Genomic DNA, 21,276 nt, shown 5'->3' with positions numbered 1-21,276 from the left:
CTCCACGCTTCTTCATCTACAGTGGACCCCACAGACTAAGGGGAGGGCAGAGCCACACGAGGAAAGGAGCCCGGTTCTCTGGATGGATGCACATGAGGCCGCCCCAACAGAAACACCCTCCTTGGTCTATAACATGTGGGAGAAAAATACTTTTAAGCTGTTTAATATACTTAAGCCACTGGAGAATAAAGGGCTTATTTGTTAACAGAGGCTAGCATGACTTGTGCTAACTTATAAACGCCGCTCCCCCACCCCCAGATGAAAGCTGGTTAACTCAGCAGCCTGGCAAATGAAGAACCTTTTTGCTGAAGTTCCAGAGAGGGAACGAAAGGAAACTGAGTCTCTGCACGTCCCAGAGTAAACCAGGTGTGCCCGGCTCAGAAGACCCTATTGCGAAGCATCAGGGTCACGTTCAAGGACAGAGGTGTAATATCCACAAAATGCGTTCTAAGCCACAACAGTTCCTTAGTTTGAAAAGAAACACAGACTCCATGATGAAGACACACGTTGCACCTCCAGCCCAAGACCACATCAAAATTAAGCGCGCCCATTTAGAAACCACCATTACCGGAAATGATCTATAGCTGATGTACAATGTCATGTTAGCTTCAGGTGTACAGCACAGTGACTCAGGCTTTCATGACAACCCTGCATCCTTACTCTACCCATGAGGAAAGCTGAAGCCAACAGCCAAGCTGACAACAGGAATTGAGGTTTACCACAGGCCATTACAGTGCTCAATTTAATTCCACATGACCCCGGAAGTGGGAGCCTAGGCTAGGTCAAATGAGGGTGAAGATGCTGCCTACTAGGCTTTCCTGGTGGCTTGGTGGTAAAGACCCCACCTCTCAGTGCCAGAGACACAAGAGACGCGGGTTCGATCCCTGGATCGGGAAGGTCCCCTGGAGAAGGAAATGGCAACCCACCCCGGTATTCCTGCCTGGGAAATCCCATGGACAGAGCAGCCTGGTGGGCTACAGTTGGTGGGTTCTCAAAAGAGTCAGACGCGGCTTCGTGACCAAACAGCAACAAACGCCACCTACTTTATCTACTACAGTGCCCGGCACGCGGCAGGAAAGCAGGAAGTACCTGCTGAATACATGAGTAAACAGCTACTCTTCTCCCTTTTTACAGATGAGGCCATAAGGCCCAGAGAGGCAAGTCACTGATTCAAGGTTACCCAGTAAATGAGGGAACCACAGTTCAGATAAAGTTCAGATACCCCCTCCCCGGCATTCACCCTGTCTCCTCTGCCAGCCTGTTCCCTAGCGTCCTTCACACCCACTCGGGGCCTTTTTTCTGCTCTTCCCAACTTCCTCTTCTCTCCTTGCTCAATACACTTTCTTATGGCTAATTCACATCCTCCCGAGTTCCTCATTCACTAAATATTCACCCATTCAGCAATTAAAGCTTGGGACATGTGCTGCGTGCCAGGCTCTGTTCTAGAAGCTGGAGGGACGGCTGTGAACAAGACAAAGATCCCTGTTCACTTGGGGCTTACGTTCTGAAAGAGGGTAAGGATGGAAACAAAAAAAGAACAATATAACATATTCAACTAAGTATTTATAAATATTTAATTTATATATATTTAGTTCTTATTTATTGAATAAACATTAATAGATATTTGAATTTATGTTATATATAGAATTACTTATCAATAGAGAACCTGCCTGCCAAAGCAGGAGATTTCAGAGACGTGGGTTTGATCCCTGGAGAAGGAAATGGCAACCTACTGCAGTATTCTTGCCGGCGAAATCCCAGAGACAGAGGAGCCTGCCAGGCTACCTGCCCATGGGGTCACAAAAGAGTCAGGCATGACTTAGGGACTAAACAACAACCCTGTGATATAAACAAATATGATCATTTCAACGTGTCATCAATATAAAAAATAGTGTTAGTGGGAGATTGACTCTTTCCTCCTCTCCTTTCAAGGCTTTGAAATCGAGCGTGTTTCTCTCCTTGAACACGCGCGGCTCATCCAGTGGGTAGTGCACTGGTGAGCAGGGTTCTTGGGTATTTACTGATTGGTGGGAGCCACGAGGGCTCTGAGCAGAAGGGATGTGAGCAGACTCAGGTTATAACAGGGTCCCTTTGTCGGAGTGAGGGAAAAGGCCGGTAGGGGGCAGAGGATGGAGGGAGCCCCGGGGGGGAGGAGAAGGCTGATCTCAGGCGGGAAGTGATGGTGGCTGGATGGGGTTGGGGGGCTGTGGAGGAGGTGGGGAGAGGGGCCAGATCGTGGCGGTCTCCCGCAGGCCGAGCTCCCAGGCTGTGCTGGTGGCCCAACAGGGGACAGAAGACGGGCATCTACACAACATGTGAATAACAGAGGCATGAGGTGGCCAATTTCGCATCATGCGTTGCTTATACCACAGTAAGAAAAATTCAAATTGGGAGTTCCCCGGCAGTCCAGTGGTTAGGACTCAGCGCTTTCACTGCCAGGGCCCAAGTCCAAATTCCTGGTCAGGGAACTGAGACCCCCACAAGCTGCGCAGCATGGCCAAAAAAAGGAAAAAGAAAAATTAGAGAGAGGAGTCAAGGATGACGCCAAAGTGCCTGACGGAGGTCAGTGGGAGGATGGATGGACTGGAGAGAGGCAGGCTCTGCTGTTTTGGCCGCTGTTTATCTGCGTGTGTGTGTGGTGGGGGGCGGGCAGTGGGGAGCTAGGTGTCGGATGTGTTTGTGTTGAGGTGCCTATTTAACAATCCAGGGCAATGTTCAGCAGAGCAGGACGTGCATGCGTGCTAAATTGCTCAGCTGTGTCCGACTCTTTGCGATGCCATGGACTGTAGCCCGCCAGGCTCCTCTGTCCATGAGGCTTCTCCAGGCAAGAATACTGAAGTGGAGTCCCTTCCCCAGGGGATCTTCCCGACCCAGGGATTGAACCCAGGTTTCTGGTGTCTCCTGCGTCGGCAGCCAGGTTCTTTACCACTAGCGCCACCCGGGAAGCCCAAGAGCTGGAAGGGCTGGAGACAAAAGTGAAAAACCTCTGCTCCCTTGCCCACTCGCCCTTAACTCCTCTCATGACCATTTCCACACCGTGGCCTCCCTGGACACCGTGTCTATGGGCACAAGGAGCATCGCATCACAAGGGCTGGCCCTTCACGCTCCCCCTTCCTCCTCACCACCAGTCACGGCCCAACACGGACTCCAGACTCCCAGCTTGCAGGGTACAGGCTTCCAGAAGCCTCTCTCTACCCACTCCTGCCGCCCACCCGGCATCCTTACCCGTGGAACCCACCAAGGCTCGACGCGGCTGCTCATTTTGCACAGTCCACCGAGAAGCGCAGAACCTGAATAGTAAACACCACCCAGTATCACTATCTGAGAAGGCAATGACACCCCACTCCAGTCCTCTTGCCTGGAAAATCCCATGGGCGGAGGAGCCTGGTAGGCTGCAGTGCATGGGGTCGCTAGGATCGGACACGACTGAGCGACTTCACTTTCACTTTCCACTTTCATGCATTGGAGAAGGAAATGGCAACCCGCTCCAGTGTTCTTGCCTGGAGAATCCCAGGGACGGCGGAGCCTGGTGGGCTGCGGTCTATGGGGTCGCACAGAGTCGGACACGACCGAAGCGACTTAGCAGCAGCAGCAGCGGTATCACTGTACAGGCAACTGGCACCCTGCAGGGTGGGCCAGCGGGTGACAGAATCCATGTGCTTAGAGGTCCCTGAGGCTTTGTTCAAAAACCCTGGAGGGGAGATGTTTTTTGAACAGCAGATTGTTCCACAGACTTGGCCAGGTGCTGCGATGAGCACGTGTCTATGTTGGAACACCCACAACCGGCTGTGGGACGCCACCGGGAATCAAACGCTAATATTTCTGCAGCCAAACATATGAATATTCACACAGAGCACAAAGACAGACTATAAATAGCCTGGCTTCAGGTCAGGCGCCTGACGAGTCACCGCAGGTGAGCTCCCGTTATCACCACTGATGGAGGTGGTGTTACCCTGAGAGCGTGTCTTGCTCTGTGTGCTGCTGTGAGAAGGGAAGGGTCTTTATGTTAAGCATGAGGCTTCCCCAGAGTCCAGAAGCACGGAGCCCCTGAGCCCAGGTCCGACAAACCGGGCTTCAGATCCCTGCTCCACAGTTTTCCTGACCCCAAGCCACTGACCTCACTTCTCTGGGGTCTCAGTCCTGAAGGGTCTGGAAGGAGCTGGCTGTTGTGTATGAGCGTTAAACTAATAATGATGGCAGCAGCAATAACAGTAACAGCAGCTAACCGTTATGGAAGGGCTTCCCCGGTGGCTCAGTGGTAAAGAATCCGCCTGCTAATGAAGGAGTTGCAGGTTCAATCCCTGGGTTGAGAAGATTCCCTGGAGGAAGAGATGACAACCCACTCCAGTATTCTTGCCTGGAGGATCCCCATGGACAGAAGAGCCTGACGGACTACAGTCCATGGGGGTCGCAAAGAGTCGGACATGACCAAGTGCCTAGACAACAACAACCTTTATGGAGCCTGACTGGTACAGGGGGCCCCGAGTGCCACATGGCCAACACCTCATTGACTGGACCCTTATCAGCCTCCAGGGAAGCAGCATCTGTTTTTTTATCCTCTTTAAACAGAGGCCTGGTGCAGTTGGCCCAAGGAAGGAGACAGCTTGGGTCTCCAAGTCCAAGTGTATCTGCAATAGGCCCTAAACACGTCCAGAGCACGGTCACACCAGCCCCTGGGTCAGGCCGCCCGGTTCCTGATGTTGATCCCCTCCCAGTGGGGATAAATTAGTCAACCCCCGACCCATGTGCTGTCTGCCTCCCACTGAACCCTCCCAAACAAGCCCCAAGGGGGAGGTATTATTATTTTACTCAACTGTACCCTGACATGTCCCAGGTGGAGGGGGAACCCCCACACACAGTCTCCAGACGAACAGAGTCTGCCTCTGGATCCAGCCAACACTCACGCCACCTGGGCTGGGCCAAGCCTCCTTCCACCACCTAGGAACGGCCTCTGGCCTCTCCTTTTTTGGTTCCTCTGAAAGCTTTGCCTTCCTCTGAGCTCAGAGGCCACTCCAGAGGCTGCCCCACATCTCCAGGATGAGAGTTATCTAAGCAGCGGGACCTGGCTTGATTCTCAACAGCAACTCCAGGGTCTGGCACATGCCTGGCACTGAGCACTCAGTAAATTCTGGCTGCTGTCTGCCAGGGCTGAGAACGGTGAGGCCTTTCTGGAATGCCACTTGGCACCGCCTCCCTAATCCTCAGTGGACGCTTCCCTTTGCCTCGGCAAGTCCTCTTCCAGGAATCTGGCCGGTAGAAACCCTCTTGCACAAGCCACTGCAGGCGCAGATACAAAAAACGTCAGGTCGGGTCACTCCCCAGTCAAAAGCCTGCTGTGGCTCCCATCTCCCTCCGAATGGGAGCCCAAGTCCTGGTCAAAGAGGCAGAATGGAAACGCTAGAGTAGTAGAGAGACAGCGTGCATCAGCTCCTAGTGGAGATAAGATGGAATGCCAAACTGCTCAAACTAAAGGAGTTGGGAAACGAGGGAAAAAGGAACATGGGACACTGGAGATAAACTGAAAACCAACAGCAAGATGGGAGATCTCAGTACAGCCACATGGGTAACGAGGGCGAACACGAACGGTCTAAGCCTGCACCGTCCACTCTCACATGACTTTCTAGCCCCGGAAACAGAGCTGGTCCAACAAGATGTTCTGAGTGGAAAATACACACTGGATTTCAAACACTTAAGTGTGGGGTGGGGTCGGGGAAAGACCACACAACACTTGCTGGCAAGGCTGTGAAGAAGCTGGGACGCTGTGCGCTGTTGGTGGGAATGTGAAAGGGCGCAGCTACCACGAGCAACAGTGGCTCCTCTGAAAGTTAAACAGAGAATTACCAGACGACCCAGCGATTCCATCCCCAGGAATATATCCGAAAACACTGAAGGCGACACTCGGGTACCGGTGAGGAGGCGCAAACAAAGGTCAGGAGACCATGCCACCTCACGCTCTTTTTGCTTAGTCGCTCAGTTGTGTCCAACTCTTTGCAACCCCATGGGCTGTAGCCCGCCAGGCTCCTCTGTCCATGGGATTCCCCAGGCAAGATTACTGGAATGGGTTGCCATTTCCTCCTCTAGGGGATCTTCCTGACCCAGAAATGGAACCTGTTGTCTCCTGCATCTCCTGCATCGGCAGGCAGATTCTGTACCACTGAACCACCCAGGAAGCTCAAAGATACATACAGGCTCACAGTAAAACCTGGTAGCCAAAATAAAACAAAAAATCCACTGAGTAGAGGTGAGGTTAAATTATGGAATACTCTTTTAGTTTGCTAAAAGAGTTCTAGTGGGGCAGGGGAGAGGGAAGGATTGAGAGGTTGGGATTAGCAGATGCAAACTATTATATACAGAATGGATAAGCACCAAGGTCCTACCATATAGCACAGGGAACTGTACTAAATAGCCTGTATAAACCATGATGGAAAACAATATGAAAAAGAATGTGTGTATAAATATATACGTATAAACTGAATCACTTTATTACACGCCAGAAACTAACACATTATAAATCAACTATACTTCAATTAACGGAGAAGGTAATGGCACCCCACTCCAGTACTCCTGCCTGGAAAATCCCATGGGTGGAGGAGCCTGGTAGGCTGCAGTCCACGGGGTTGCAAAGAGTCGGACACGACTGAAGCGACTTCCCTTTTCCTTTTCACTTTCCTGCATTGGAGAAGGAAATGGCAGCCCACTCCAGTGTTCTTGCCTGGAGAATCCCAGGGACGGGGGAGCCTGGTGGGCTGCCGTCTATGGGGTCGCACAGAGTCAGACACAACTGAAGCGACTTAGCAGCAGCAGCAGCAGCATACTTCAATTAAAAAGGGACAAAAAAAAAAAAAAAAAGAGGGACTTTCCTGGTGGTCCAGTGACTAAGACTCTGAGTTCCCAATGCAGGGGGCCCTCATTTGATCCCTAGTTAGGGAACTAGATCCCACATGGTGCAACTAAGACCAGGCGTAGCCAAGAACATAAATACTAAAATGAACAAATAGGAAAAAAAAAAAGAATGGAGTCCTAGACTGCTGTCACGGAAATAATTCTAAGATGTTTGTTCAAGTTAAAAAAGCCAGGTGTAAAATAATTCATATGAAACATGCAATCAAGAGGGGAGAAGAATGTACTCATAGAATAGAGGGGCAGAGTGAATGCACCCCAAACTCCGCACAGAAGGCCCTCTGGAGGGGGCAGGATAAGGGCACGGTGAAAAGACTTTCACGGTGCTATGTATGACTTTCTTCCCCCTGTATAATAATTCATACAGATCTGCCTTCAAACTGGTAAGCCCCAAAGAGTGGCAGCATATTCAAAAGCAGAGACATTACTTTGCCAACAAAGGTCCGTCTAGTCAAGGCTATGGTTTTTCCTGTGGTCATGTATGGATGTGAGAGTTGGACTGTGAAGAAGGCTGAGCGCCGAAGAATTGATGCTTTTGAACTGTGGTGTTGGAGAAGACTCTTGAGAGTCCCTTGGACTGCAAGGAGATCCAACCAGTCCATTCTAAAGGAGATCAGCCCTGGGTGTTCTTTGGAAGGAATGACGCTAAAGCTGAAACTCCAGTACTCTGGCCACCTCATGTGAAGAGTTGACTCATTGGAAAAGACTCTGATGCTGGGAGGGATTGGGGGCAGGAGGAGAAGGGGATGACAGAGGATGAGATGGCTGGATGGCATCACTGATTCAATGGACGTGAGTCTGAGTGAACTCCGGGAGTTGGTGATGGACAGGGAGGCCTGATGTGCTGCGATTCATGGGGTCTCAAAGAGTCAGACACGACTAAGCGACTGAACTGAACTGAAAGAGTGGTGGGTCAGATGGTAAAGAATCCGCATGCAATGCAGGAGACCCAGGTTCAATCCCTGGGTCTGGAAGATCCCCTGGAGAAGAAAATGGCAACCCACTTCAGTATTCTTGCTTAGAAAAATCCCACGGGCGGAGGAGCCTGGCAGGCTATACAGTCCACAGGGTCGCAGAGAGTCGGATATGACTGGGTGACTAACATTTTCACTTTTAATTTCAAAGAGTTAAATCCTAAAGGAAATCAACCCTGACTACCCATTGGAAGGACTGATGTTGAAGCTGAAGCTCCAATACTTTCGCCACCTGATGCGAAGAGTCGACTCACTGGAAAAGAGCTTGATGCAGGGAAAGACTAAAGGCAGGAGGAGAAGGGGACGACAGAGGATGAGATGGTTGGATGGCATCACCAACTCAATGGACATGAGTTTGAGCAAACTCCGGGAGGTGGGGAGGAACAGGGAAGCCTGGTGCGCTGCAATCCCAGGGGTCACAAAGACTGAACAACAACCCAAGAGTTAAATCTGACTTTAGCTTCCCTGGTGGCTCAGACGGTAAAGAATCTGCCTGCAGGTCAGGAGACCGGGGGAAGATCCCCTGGAGAAGGGAATGGCTACCCACTACAGAGAATCCCATGGACATTCCTGGAGAATCCCATGGACATAGGAGCCTGGTGGGCTACAGTCTGTGGGGTCACAAAGAGTTGAATACAACTGAGCGACTAATTCAAACTTTCACTTTAGCCTCAGTATCCAGGCCAGAACCCTTGAAGCAACTCAGAAATCATCCGGAAACCACTCTATCCCTTGCTACTCAACGTGTGGCCCCAGACCAAGGGCAGCCTCAGTGTCCCCTGGGAGCCGGCCGGAAATGCAGAGTCTGAGGGCTGCCACAGACCCTGCACTTGAACAGGTTCCCCAAGGGATTCGTGCTCAAGGTGGAGAAACTGTTGATCTGCAACATAGCCCAACCGGTCTGCACCAAGCAGGTACAGACTAAAGGCTGGTTAGTAATAATAGCAACCAACACCCACAACGGGCTTACTGAGTGTCAGGCCCTGGATGGTACCTTATCTCAATGAAACTCCACAGACATCCCAACAGGTAAATGGTTTCTGTCTACAACCCCCTTTCTGCAATTCCGACTTCAAAAATCTCTAAGAACCAACTCCTTTCCCCCACCCACCACTTTACTCTCATTGAGGGGTGGGGGGAAGGCAAAAGTTGACCTGCCATGACCATCCTTCCATATCCCGCTTAGTACAAACAGTCACAGATACCCTGGGTGAAGTTCCTTCAGGTTTTTCCGTAAGCTGTTCTGGAGAAACCCGAACGAACTTTTTTGGCCCACCCAATATTAGCATCAGAAATAGTATTTGCTGCAAAAATCTTTAGCCTTTTTGGGGAAGGAGAGCTGCCCTGCCCGGTTGGGAGCTGTTCTACCTCATCTAGCCTGCTCTCGGCTCTGAAATATTCTGAATGTTGAAACACCACTGAAGCCAGTTACTGCCATAAATTTACAGCACTCCTGCTGACATGTGACATCATCTATGAAACCTCCTCGAGGCTGGCATCAGGCCCTTCTTGCTGACAGGGAAACTAAGGCTGAGCCGGGTGGAGGAGCCCCTGCGCCCAGCCAGATCTGCCTTCCGGTGTCCTGACCCCTTCGGGCAGGCCTCGCTGACTCACACTCAGTCACCCACCCGGCTCCATCACAAACACACAAACACATCCCACAAACTCACCAACACTTCAGTTGCCTGCAGGAAGCTCAAGGTTAGGTTAATGAAGACACCAAGGAGTGGAGAGAGAGAAAGAGCAGGGAGGGAGGCCTCCTGCTGAGCCGAGACTTCCCCGCCCTTGCCGACCGAGCCAGATCCCAGGGCAATAGTAGGAAGGGGGAAGGGCAGCTTCTGGATTGTGGGCTTTGGTCCTGGCCCCTGTAACAAGCAGGCAGTGAGGCTTTATGGCTAAAAGCCTGGGCTGTGGGGCCAGACTGGGCAGTCTGGGAGGCAGAGTTGGGGGGAGGGGTGGGCGGGAATCCCCTCTACTCTTCAGCAGCTGTGTGACTCCAGGCAAGTCACTTAACCTCCCAGGGCCTCAGTCTCCTCATCTGTACAACTTGTAACTCTTGTTCAGTTGCTCTTTGCGACCCCGTGGACTGCAGCACACCAGGTTTCCCCATCCATCGCTATCTCCCGAAACTTGCTCAAACTCATGTCCATTGAGTCAGTGATGCCATCTTATCATTTCATCCAGTTGCCCCCATCTTCTCCCACCCTCAACCTTTCTGTACAATGGGGGTTGCCCATTGCACCTACCTCCTAAGTCTCCACGTGTGTAACGGAGTCAGGTCTTGTGAAGACCCTAGACCAGTGCCCAGCATCGAGTGAGCTGTTAGTATTAGTGTTGCTATGGTAACTGGATCCACCCTCCCCGACTCCGAAATCCTCCACCAAAGGTTGGGATGTAGAGTCAAGCATGCATTTCTGTGGGGGGAAAGATCAGTGGCCTCCGAACAGGTTCGCCAAAGAATCCTCAAACTAAGGACCACCACCTGCTCTTAATCGGCAGAAACAGCTTCACTTCAGGGCTTCCCAGGTGGCGCTATTGAAAAGAACCGCCTGCCAATGCAGGAGACATAATAGACACAGCTTCGATTCCTGGGTTGGGAAGATCCCCTGGAGGAGGGCATGGCAACCCACTCCAATCTTCTTGCCTGGAGAATCCCACAGACAGAGAAGCCTGTCGAGCTACAGTCCGTGGGATCGCAGTAAGACACAACTGAAGTGACTTAGCTTCAGCACGTGCTCTTAAGACCTCTAAAGATAAGAGGCGGCTGCCTTCTCCCAGCTGCGGCAGGACTGCCAAAGCTCCCTCCCTCCTAGCGGCTGGCAATACCACCAGCTTCCCCGCAACCTTCTCCTCCCGTGTCCAAGCAGGTCCGCACTGGCCTCCTGAACTCCTTCCCAACTACACAAACACCTTTCTTATGCCTTCACTCCCCTCTCCTCCTCATCTCCTGACCTATGAGGAAACCTCACTCTTGAGCCCAACCAGCACCACCCCGTCCTGCCTCTTCTAGAATCTTCCTTCTCTCTTTTTCTCTAAGCCTGTGCCAATCCTAGGAATCTCTGTCTCTAAGCCTGTCCCCTCTTTCATGCAGTGAATACTGAGTCTGGACTTATTCCCAGTCAGGTCCGAGGGACGAATCCTGACAAGGAAATAAACAAAGTGATGTAGATGAAGTTGGACAGGGTCATCAAGGAAGGCTTCCTGGAGGAGAGAGTATTTAAACTGAGGCCTGGAGGACAGGACGAGGAGCCCAGAGACAGGAAGGAGTGGGTGAAGAGGAGGGCAAGGAGAGGCAAGAGCAAAGGTGGGAGGGGGCAGGAACCAGCTGGGTGCCTGAAGAAAGCCAGGTGAAAAGGCAGGAGATGAGGTCAAGGAGATAAGCCCAGGCCAGACTACTGGGCTTCGTAAGAGGACGGGAGGGCTAGATTTTCACCTGAGAACACTAGGGAGCCATAGAGGATAGCAGATATAGATACAGATTTTCAATCTCAGGCTGCCAAGAGCTCCATCTGCCTGCCTTCCTTCCATCCATTTGTCTATTTATCCACCTATCCATTCAGCCATCTTCCATTCATCCATCCCTCTATCCCTGAAGCCACCCTTCTTTCTTGACTCCTCACCATATTCCAGTCTGCCTCAGGCCCCACCCCGCCTATCAAACCCAGGCTCCTCCCTCTCTCTCAGTTTTGGCCAAAGAAGCTCCCACCTCTCCTGTCCTCTCCAGGAGGAACTGTCCCCATCCCTGGGGCTCGAGTGATCACTCTGGGTCACCGTCTCTCACTCACGACTCCTCCAGTTCCTTCATTCCTCCCATCTGCACCTTTCCACCAGCCAAGAGGGCGCTGGAGTTTTCTTCTCTGGAGTTTGTGCTCCCCAACCCACAGACACCACTACAGCGTCCCACGAAAGGGTACCTGCATCCACTCAGTCGCTCAAGCCAATGACCTTGGATCATCCTGGAAACCCTCTTTCTCTTATCTCCCATCAACAAAATCTGGGCATCCCAGATCTCAGTCCCAGTGTCCTAGGCCCTCTTTCCCTGTTAGTTTTATGCAAAGCATCCCAGGGTCCTCTGCTAGAAATGGGCTGCAGCCCAAAGCCCCCTCCCAACCCTCCATCCCTGAAGCCCCTCTCCTCCAGGAAGCCTGACCTGATGCATCAACATAGCCCAGCAGCCATGCCTCCTCCAGGCCAGCCCAGGAGACACTCCCGAGATACAGATCTCACCTAGCTGGGAGGATGGGTGTGTTTGGGGCTTACTCCCCTCCCAGTCCCTGAGGGTAGAGCTCTGAGACCAGGGACAGGAGAGGCCTGCTGTGCAGGTCTGAATTAACCAGCAGGAAGCACCTGGATTCGAATCCTTGCTCCACCAGCAGCTAGCAGTGTTGACCTTGGAAGAGACATTTCACCTCTGATAACTACAACGGAAGGAGTCCCACAGCAGGAAGAAGGAGGAGGCGAGATGGACTAGTGGCAACACGGGGCGCGGCCTGAAAGTGGGGTGCTGGGTGAAAAAGACACAGAAGAAGAAATACAGCAGGAGCCTCTGGAGAAAGCAAAAATCCACCACACAGAGCGAACAGTCTGCCAGGGCACTGAACGATCTGCCAGGGCAGAGGGCCAGGGAAGGGGATGGGAATAAAAGGGGATTTTATACAGACTTATAAATCTATACCTGCAGATATCTGTATATAACATATACATTTATTATATGCTCATCATAGTGCTAAATTTACATTTACTATTAAGCTATTATACAAACTACAATGATATAGAACATGTGGAAATGTACATGTATATATATATATATATATTTTTTTTTTTTACTGTCTGTTTGCATAAAGAAGGCTTATGTTAGGAACTCCCTTAGATAAATCTTCCTCTTCTTCTACAGGGCCTTCCCAGGTGGCTCAGTGGTAAAGAACTCACCTGCTAATGCAGGAGACTCAGGTTTGATCCCTAGGTTGGGAAGATCCCCTGGAGAAGAAAATGGCAACCCACTCCATTATTCTTGCTGGGGAAATCCCACGGACAGAGGAGCCTGGTGGACTACAGTCCATGGGGTTGCAAAGAGTCGGACTTCATAAACAACTTCATAAACTTCAACTTCATAAACTTCATAAACATACTTCATAAACAACTCCTGCTACAGAGTTTGGCCCAGAAATGGGCTCGGTGTCCCTGTGACAAATGGAGACGCAGTGCCCTGCTCCTTAATGATCTCAAAAAAAAAAAAAAGCAGGACTGTGGAAGGGGGACAGAGGGAGAAGAGCTGGGCAGACGTTAGGGAATTCTGCTTGTCCGGCTAGACAGAAATCTGACAAAGAGAAACAACACTTCATGAAGCAGTTTTGAGATGTAGGGGGCAAACTGTAGGCATTCAGAAAAGCGAAAGTGTGAGGCATTCAGAAAAGCGAAAGTGTGAGTCACTCAGACATGTCTGACTCTTTGCGATCCCATGGACTACAGCCCACCAGGCTCCTCTGTCCGTGGAATTCTCCAGGCAAGAATACTGGAATGAGTAGACATTCCCTTCTCCAGGGGATCCTGCTGACCCAGAGATGGAACCGGGGTCTCCTGCAATGCAGGCAGGAGACCATCTGAGCCACCAGGGCAGCCCGAAGGGTTGCACAAACCTGAAGGCCAGAATGGAGGAGAGATTTTCCCAAAACTGTTACCAACTTCGAGACCTGAGTCTGTATCCGTCTATAAAAGGAGATGCAGCTTACAAGCGACAGCTAAGAAGATTTGACAGACACAGAATGGCTGGTTTGCAGTCTGTGACTAAACTCAGGGGGACAGCACTTGAGCACTCCCCCACCACCCCGCATCTCAGTCTTTCCATTGAGCAGGGGCCAGGCTCCTGTCCTGACCTGCCCCACGGGCCCTGATTCACTCCCTCTCTGTAGATAGGGAGCGCCTACTGGGCACCGGGAAGGAAGCCAGGGTACGATGTAACAGCACCTATGGAGCAAGGGTCATGAGCAGCTGGGAGACCAGTGGCTTCCTGTCCGGAGCCCTGCAGCTTTGAGGGCTGGGCATCCTGAGCCAAGGAAGGGGCACTCAGGGGTTGGGCGTGATAACAGTGCTAAGGGGATGGGTCCAGGGCAGTGATGAAGGTGGCTGAGTTGGCCAGGCCCCACCCACCATGACTCTCAGGAGATCCGTTCCAAGTGGGAGCCCGGGATTGGCACTGTTAACAAACACCACTGGTGCTTTGGAAGCAAATGGGTCACACTTTTTAAGAAATAGAATGGTGACTCCAAATACAGGCTCTCTGCTCGGCTTTCTTCACCCCTGTGACATGTCCATCCTTCAGTCAGTCAACAAACATCTCCGAAATGCCTACTGCATGCCAGCAGCTGGGAACACGGGCACGCTGTTTCTTTCCTTCTATAGTTTAGAGTTGAGTGAGAAAACCAGGCCTGAAGGGACGCTCACAGAACATCTACATCCCAACAGAGCTACGATGGGTGGTGCAGTGAGCAGAGACAGCACCCCCAGGCTGGGGGCTGAGGCTGGGGAAGGCACCCAGGCGAGGGGCTCTTGAATGATGAGATTCCATGGGGGTGGGGAGCGGGAAGATCTCTCTCTCCGGAGAAAAAGGAGGTAAAACCTTCCCAAGGACTCCTGCTGGGTGAAAACCAGGCAGGCCGTCCTGAGACCACGACTACACGGCCTAATCTCAAGACAGTGATGCTGAGATGCTCAACCCAAAGGACCAGGCGGGTCTGCGAGAGTCTGTGGGATTCGAGAAGAGGCAAGGCAGGTAGATCTGCAAGGCCCGACATGAGGGAGCAGCAGGCCAGTGGCTCTGATGCTCTGGGAGGGGGCGCTGACTAGGAAGGGGCACAAGGGAACTTTCTGGCTGCGATGCAAACGCTCTGGGTCTTGACAGGGTGTGGATTACACAGGTGGTTACCGTTTGGCAAGACTTGGGGAGAAGCATTGGTCATCTCTGTGCGTTTTGTTGTGTATGTCAATTACATCCGGTGAAAGGGTGAGAGGGAAATATACACCTTTCTGTGAAAGAATACGCACATCCACAGAACCAGGGGGTCACTGCGCAGGTTCCGGGGAAAGGAATGAAGCCAGTGTGGCAAGAGCTTGCCAGGACGAGGGGAGCCCGGCCGACTGGGTAAAGAGCTGAGAATTCTTCCAGGGATCCACCCACCTCGCCTGGGGGGCTGAGTGTCTGAGGATGGGAGAGGCGCCTCCTTGAAGGACAGGAGGGAGGTTACACAGTCCAGCCAACTGTCACAAGCGTCCCGTGAGGTCGGTACTGTGGGCGTCAGCCTGCCCAGCACCACACGGTGAACGAGAGGCAGGACAGCATGCCTCCTCTAGAAAAAGGGGACCCAGGGACCCTCGATCTGCAGGTGTCCTGGGGGAACAGGTTGCGGAGGCCACTGGGGCTCCCTCCAGGGCCCCAGGGGTCATTAACAAGGGTCCCACAGCCATAGCCAGACATTACTCCTTCACTCCGCTCCCAAGGCTGCCAGGCTGGGACCTACGGGACGCAGAGGGTGGGGTGGGGGTCACTAGAAGTCAGCAACCCTTTCGCCCCTGCAAGGACAAGGAACACTTCGAAGGAGAATTAGAGAGAAATGGAGTGAGCAAGAGGAGGGGAGAAAGGCAACTGGGCCTGGCTGGGAGATCCCAGAGACACGGACCCTTTCTCTGACCTCTGAACCCTGGAAGGAGGCTTTGGTTACAGTCCCCTTGGGGCACACCTGGAAGTAATCACGACAGTGACTATGATGACCTGCCAAGCGCTTACTGAGAGCCAGGCACTTGCAAAACACTTTTCCACGCGGGACCTTATTTAACAAATGCAAAAGCTCTCAAAAGAAGCATCAGTTATTATCCCTGTACTTCTGGTTCTCTAATCTGGAATGAGAGGTGGACAGTAACTTGCCTCCAAGTCACAAAGTCAGGAGGGGCAGAAAGAGGACTCAAAGCCCTCACTGCCATCTATCCCTCCCGCTGTCAACAGCCCACCTTCTCTGTGATTTCTGCACAGAATATCAGAACCCCCAACCCACACAATACACATCCAGGCATAAATCCCCGGGCCTGTGTGATTTGAAACAGCTACCAGCGTGCAAAGCCTGGGGTGGCCAAGACAGGATGGGACAACCTGAATATAGCTTACTGCCTGCAGCCTTGATTGCCCCCACCTGTGAAATGGGCTCCATGTCTCTTCCCTCACAGGATAGGACAGATCCCAGACGTGATGAAGTCGATTCTGGATGCCAAAAATAATACCATTAACGACGTTAATGTTACAGTTGAACTGATACAGTGTTTGGAATTTGCTTAAACATACTTTAGCAGGAAAGGGCAGAAATGAGGAGGGAGGATCAGGAGAAAACTGGCGAAGCTGAAGACGGATACACAAAGCTGGAGACAGATCCGAAGCTGGAGATGGATACACGGGGGTTGATTATTCTATTCTCTCAACTCTTGGTGGGTGCTTTAAAATTTCCATGATAAAAAGTTAAAATAACAACAAGCAAAGCGAACCTTCCCTGTGCACTCCTGCAAGCCAGGGTGTCTTAAAAGCTCTCCTACATCTTCACTCATTTAAGCCTCACAGTGACCCCATGAGTTTTGTCAGAGATGAGGAAACTGAGGCCCAAAGGGGCATTTGATTCCCTTGGATTCTTCTTTTTAATTAAAATGGCCAATGCTGACTGCCCAGGGTTTTAGGGGAAGGAGGCAAGGACTTGGTATCTAATTCCACAGGAGACTTTGGTGCTTCTCTCCATCACCACCACCATCACCACTATTGCCATCATCATCACCATCACAACCACGATACGCCAGGCACAGTGTGAAGCACTCAAGAACCGTGAGCACAAAGCTGGGTCTCTTGTCACAGCCACTCTTCCAGGTGAGGAGACTGAGGCCCCGAGCGGGGCGGCCCTGTCCGTCCCCAGGGCCACGCGGCCTTGCCTCATGCCAGAGCAGCCTGCCCTGTGCCCTCCGCAGCCAAGCAGTATAGAATGCTAACAACCTTCCCTATGTGCCTTTTGGGAAGACAATGGAAAGCTTTCAGAGCAGGGAAGTCAGCATGGGGCCCATGGGAGAAAAGTAATCATAGCGAAAACATCAACATCAGATGCTGATTCCCAAACACCAACTGCCTGCCCGGCCCGCCCGCCCGCCCACTGCCTCCTCCTGCCCTTATAAGCCCACCTGCCGGGGAGATGTTACAAGCCCATTTCACAGACAAGGAAACCAAGACCCGAGGAAGTATCACTTGCCCAAGGTCACACTGTAGGTAAGTGCAAAAGTCACCTCCCCTGCCTGTCAGTAAGGGGGTTCACAGCCCAGGATTAAGGGATTCCTGCCCCCAGGTGATAGGACTGCCACCGAATGACAGATGACACTGCCATGGACAGCCTAGACTAGGGTACCTATGAGTTTGGTAGATACTATTTAATCCTCGTAACAAAGTTTCCAAAGATAGGTACTGAGACTGGCCCATTTAACAGAAGGGAAAACTGAGGCCCAGAGTCAGCAAGCCCCCAGCCTGCAGCCATTCAACCAGTAAGTGGCAGAACCTGGATTTGAACCAACAGTGTCCAAGTCCTTGATCTCCACACCATGCATGCCCACCTGGGGTGGGTGCAGGTTACAGGCAGGAAGGAGGGGGCAAGGAGGTCATAAGAAGCAAAGACAATGGGGCGGACTGGCGGGATGACTTGAACAGGAGAGGGAATGACTTCCTTCAAGATTCAGCTGCACCGGTGCCTCCTCCGTGGGACTCAATGACAAAGAGCAGGCTCTTGATCCATCAATCCTGCCTCCAGTATATCCTGCCGGCATACCCATTTCCTGATATGCCAAGCAGACGTCTGTCCTCCTGCTCAGCAGGTAGAAACATCAGGAAACACCTCCATATCCATGCTGAGTCATGGAGGACGTGCCCACACCAAGGAATACAACGCAGTCAAGAAAAACCCAGAGGAAACCCTCTGGGTACTGTGTACGTCTCCCAGGGAGATGAAGCAAAACAAGCAACATGCAGGACAATGGGCAGAGGGTTCCAGCGTGTGTAAAATACATATTTTTAAAGATATACACATGTACACAAATGTATGTGCACAGAACATCAGGATTGAGGAGTCGCCTCTGGAGAGATGAGCTGGAGACCAGGGATGTCCCAGAGGAGGAAAGGGGAGCTATGTTTGGCATCTTGAATTTGTCCTGGGTATCACTCAGGAGAAAAAAAGAGAGGGAGAAAGGTGTTTCCTCCCCGGAGCCTTTGCAAACCACCCAGACAGAATGGATCAAGTCCTCCAGCAGCCTTGAAGACAACTCTTCTCTCTGCCCTCCTCCTGAACGGGGTCCCCATATCATAACTGGGCCCTGGGGCCCAGGCACACAGAAGACCCTCAGGAAGTTTGATTAGGAACAATTAGAGACACAAAGGCCTTCTCTCCAGCTTCTCCTGCCAACAGATCCCCAGCATCAGTGAATATCCTTAAACTCAGGACACAATACTCATTGTTGCCAAGCCAGAGATGTCTTAGAAAACCCTCTCTCTTTCCTGCTGGGGGATCCTGCGTGCCGCTGAGACACAAAGGTTTCAGTGGATGGGGACAGAGCTCTAATGGTGGTACCCCAGGCAGGGGAGAGGTCTAGGGAAGGAAGGAGGAGGGAATCCTCGGGGACCAGTTAACCAAACATTTCCCACGTGTCTCAAGAGTGATACAGTGGAGAGCCAGCTCAGGCCCTCCGCCTTCAGAGTGCAAGGCCGGGGACAAACATGGGGATGACCCAGTGAAGGGGGGCGGGGGTGGCGCTGCCCAAGTGATTGTGATTGGCGGGGAAGAGTGTTTCATACCATGGATGTAAAACAGGCAACTTGCTGTTTCCAGTAAAAGTCAGGGAGCCTGGTGAGGCAGAGACCCCAAAGAGATCAAGGCAAGATAACCATGTCCCCCACCCCTCTCCCCTGCAGGACGGGAGAGGCAGAAAGGCAACCCTTCGCTGCTTTCCAAGCCCAGGCCGTCTAGAAAGGAATGCCATGTTTTCCTGTTTCCAATTAACTTCCCCCCACCAGCAGCCCTCTGCATTCTTGAGACCAGGAGTCAAGACAGCCACGGGGGAGAGGTGGGGAGGGCGACTCTGGTGGTGGCTGGGCCTGGGGTGAAAAGGTGACCCCCCCCCCCGCCAGGACCCTCACACACACCCCAGGACCTCTCCAGCCAGGCTCTCAGGGCTTGGTGCTGACCCCTGGGCCCTTTCAGAGGGGAGAGCGGGGAGACCCCCCCACATCCCCAGGGAAAGTTGGGAAAGGCCCCGGAGGCCTCTGGGAAGGAAGTTGGCAAATAAGGGGGCGGGGCATAGGCCTGTCACTCTTGGGCCTTACTCATGCTTCCCCCACTTCCCTCCCAACCCCCCCAAAATCAGGAAGCACTCACTCCAGAGAGGCCCACAGCCCCGCCCCTCCTGCCCCCACCCCACAGGAATTATTATGACTTATTATGCTTGTCACCTCAAGAAAGTATCTGCAAGGGGTCCCTGAAAGTGTTCGCTCTTCTCCAACGGCACCCCCAGCCCCTCCATCCCTGCAGTCTGGGTTGGAATCCCCTCTCAGCCACTGACTGCAGTTTCCTCATCTGTAAAATGGCGAGATCACTCCTACAGCCTCGCTCCCGGAGTAGGCTGGGCCCTCCACAGCCCTTCTCCTTCATGCCACACACCCACCCGCCCAAGGGTTTATTTGGCACCAGTAAGTGCTGAAGGGGAAGGGTCCAAGAAAGCTGGAGGAAGCAGGCCACCAAAGTGAAACTATTTACACTGTGGTGCTGCTCATCCACCACAGGGAATTCCTCCAGGGTGAACGCCTTTTGCCGGTCACCCTCAAATACCCAGCCCCCCAACATTCCTCCCCACCCCTACAGGCCAGCCATATTCCCGCAGAGTGAGGGGAAAACAAAAATAACACGCATGGATAAAACTGTCAGCCACTGCGAGGTCAGTTAAAGAGGCTCTAATGGTCCCCCCCATCTGCCCATGAGGAAACAGGACAAGTGAGTTGAATCCAGTGCCTGAGGTCACAGGGTGAGACAAGGAGCCTGCCACCTGGGCCGTGGGGAGAACAGGCAGGGACTTCTCTGCCAGCTGTGTCACGGCACCACGCAGGGTCACCGGACAGAGAGACAACGAAGGTCCCGAGTAGTTCAGCGTCCCTACCAGCAAGGCTGAGGAGCAGCCAGCTGGACCAAGAGCCAGCTCAGGTGCAGGAAGAGGATGACAGACGGGCCCAACCGCCAAGTGCCCACCCACCCCAAGCCCCACACAGCAAGGCCTGGGGCCCCCCTTCTCCTGACCCCCACATCTTCAACCCTCAGCTCCTGCAGGTAAACGCTCTGCTTGGGCCACAGGTGAAAGCACCTTGCCCTCAGCCCAGCTGACCCCTTACCCATACTCGGTGGGGGAAAAAAATTTTGGCAACTCCTTCCTGGTCTCATCTACATTTGAGACCCAGCTGAAGTCAAAGGGACGAAAATGCCAAAGGCAGGTACAGGCAGACCTAACAGTTTTGCGCTGAGCTGGGAAAACTTGAGATGGTTACAGATTGGGGCCGTGTGACCCTGGGCGAGTCACTCAACTGCTGTGAGCCTCCATTAGCCTGTCTGCAAAATGGGAATTATATAAGTGACACCCCCCCCCCAACTTCCTCCTTGGGTTGTGGCCAGTGTGTAACTCACCTAACAGCAGCTAATCCCTAGTGCTCTCTGGGTAGGGAGATGTTATTTCCGGCTTCTAGGAGTTGGGGAGCTCCGAGGGAGGGACGGGGGGTGTAGGTAAGCACACCCCTTAAGGCCCGTTGGACACTGGCAGGGGGGTGGGGGGTGGCCCCTGATCTGCCCACCTCCCCGGTTCTCCCATCACCCCAGCAGGTCAGAGATGACGGGCCCCCCCCGCCCAACCCCCATCCCAAGTTGGGGGAGAGGTTGAAAGTACAGAGCGCTTATCAGAAATCTCAGGCCGTGAAGTCTGGGGTGTTCCGAGAAACTGTTTCCTTGAGGAGCAGCCGGCGAAAGGAGGTGTGAGGGGAAAGCAGACACATCCCCCCGCGATGGTTACACTACCCGCGGGGTGTGACAAAAGGGGCCGCCTGGCCGGCAGAAGTCCGGGCACACCGGAGCGCTGGGACCTGTCACCCCGGCCTCCCGGGGAGCGCTGACACAGCGGCCTCTGACCCCACCTCCCGGGAAGTTCAGCTGCTCAGAACCACAAAGCAAAACAAAGGGGTGCGGAGAGGAAGGAGCCGCCGAGGCTCCAATCACCGCTGCCTCCCCAGCCCGCCCGCGGCTCCTCGCCCCGCTCGCCGCTGGCCGCGGACCAAGGCCTGGGCAGCTCCCCGGTCCCTTGTCTCCCC

The 21,276-nt window shown here is 52.8% G+C and overlaps 1 protein-coding gene across 7 annotated transcripts in view; it reads right to left on the bottom strand.

The window, feature by feature from the left end:
- BICRA (BRD4 interacting chromatin remodeling complex associated protein) overlaps positions 1 to 21,276 on the bottom strand; it is a 75,619-nt gene that overhangs the window by 51,812 nt on the left and 2,531 nt on the right. For 2 of the 7 annotated variants that reach the window (XM_061388823.1, XM_061388825.1), the window contains exon 2: positions 4,227 to 4,319. The exons of the other annotated variants lie outside the window; for them this stretch is intronic. The gene's annotated coding sequence lies outside the window, so the exon portion shown is untranslated. The remainder of the gene's footprint in view (positions 1 to 4,226; positions 4,320 to 21,276) is intronic. 7 annotated transcript variants of the gene reach the window in all.

Source organism: Bos javanicus, chromosome 18 (genome assembly GCF_032452875.1).
Source record: "Bos javanicus breed banteng chromosome 18, ARS-OSU_banteng_1.0, whole genome shotgun sequence".
Taxonomy (NCBI): Eukaryota; Metazoa; Chordata; class Mammalia; order Artiodactyla; family Bovidae; genus Bos; species Bos javanicus.
This window is presented reverse-complemented; position numbering and strand designations above follow the sequence as displayed.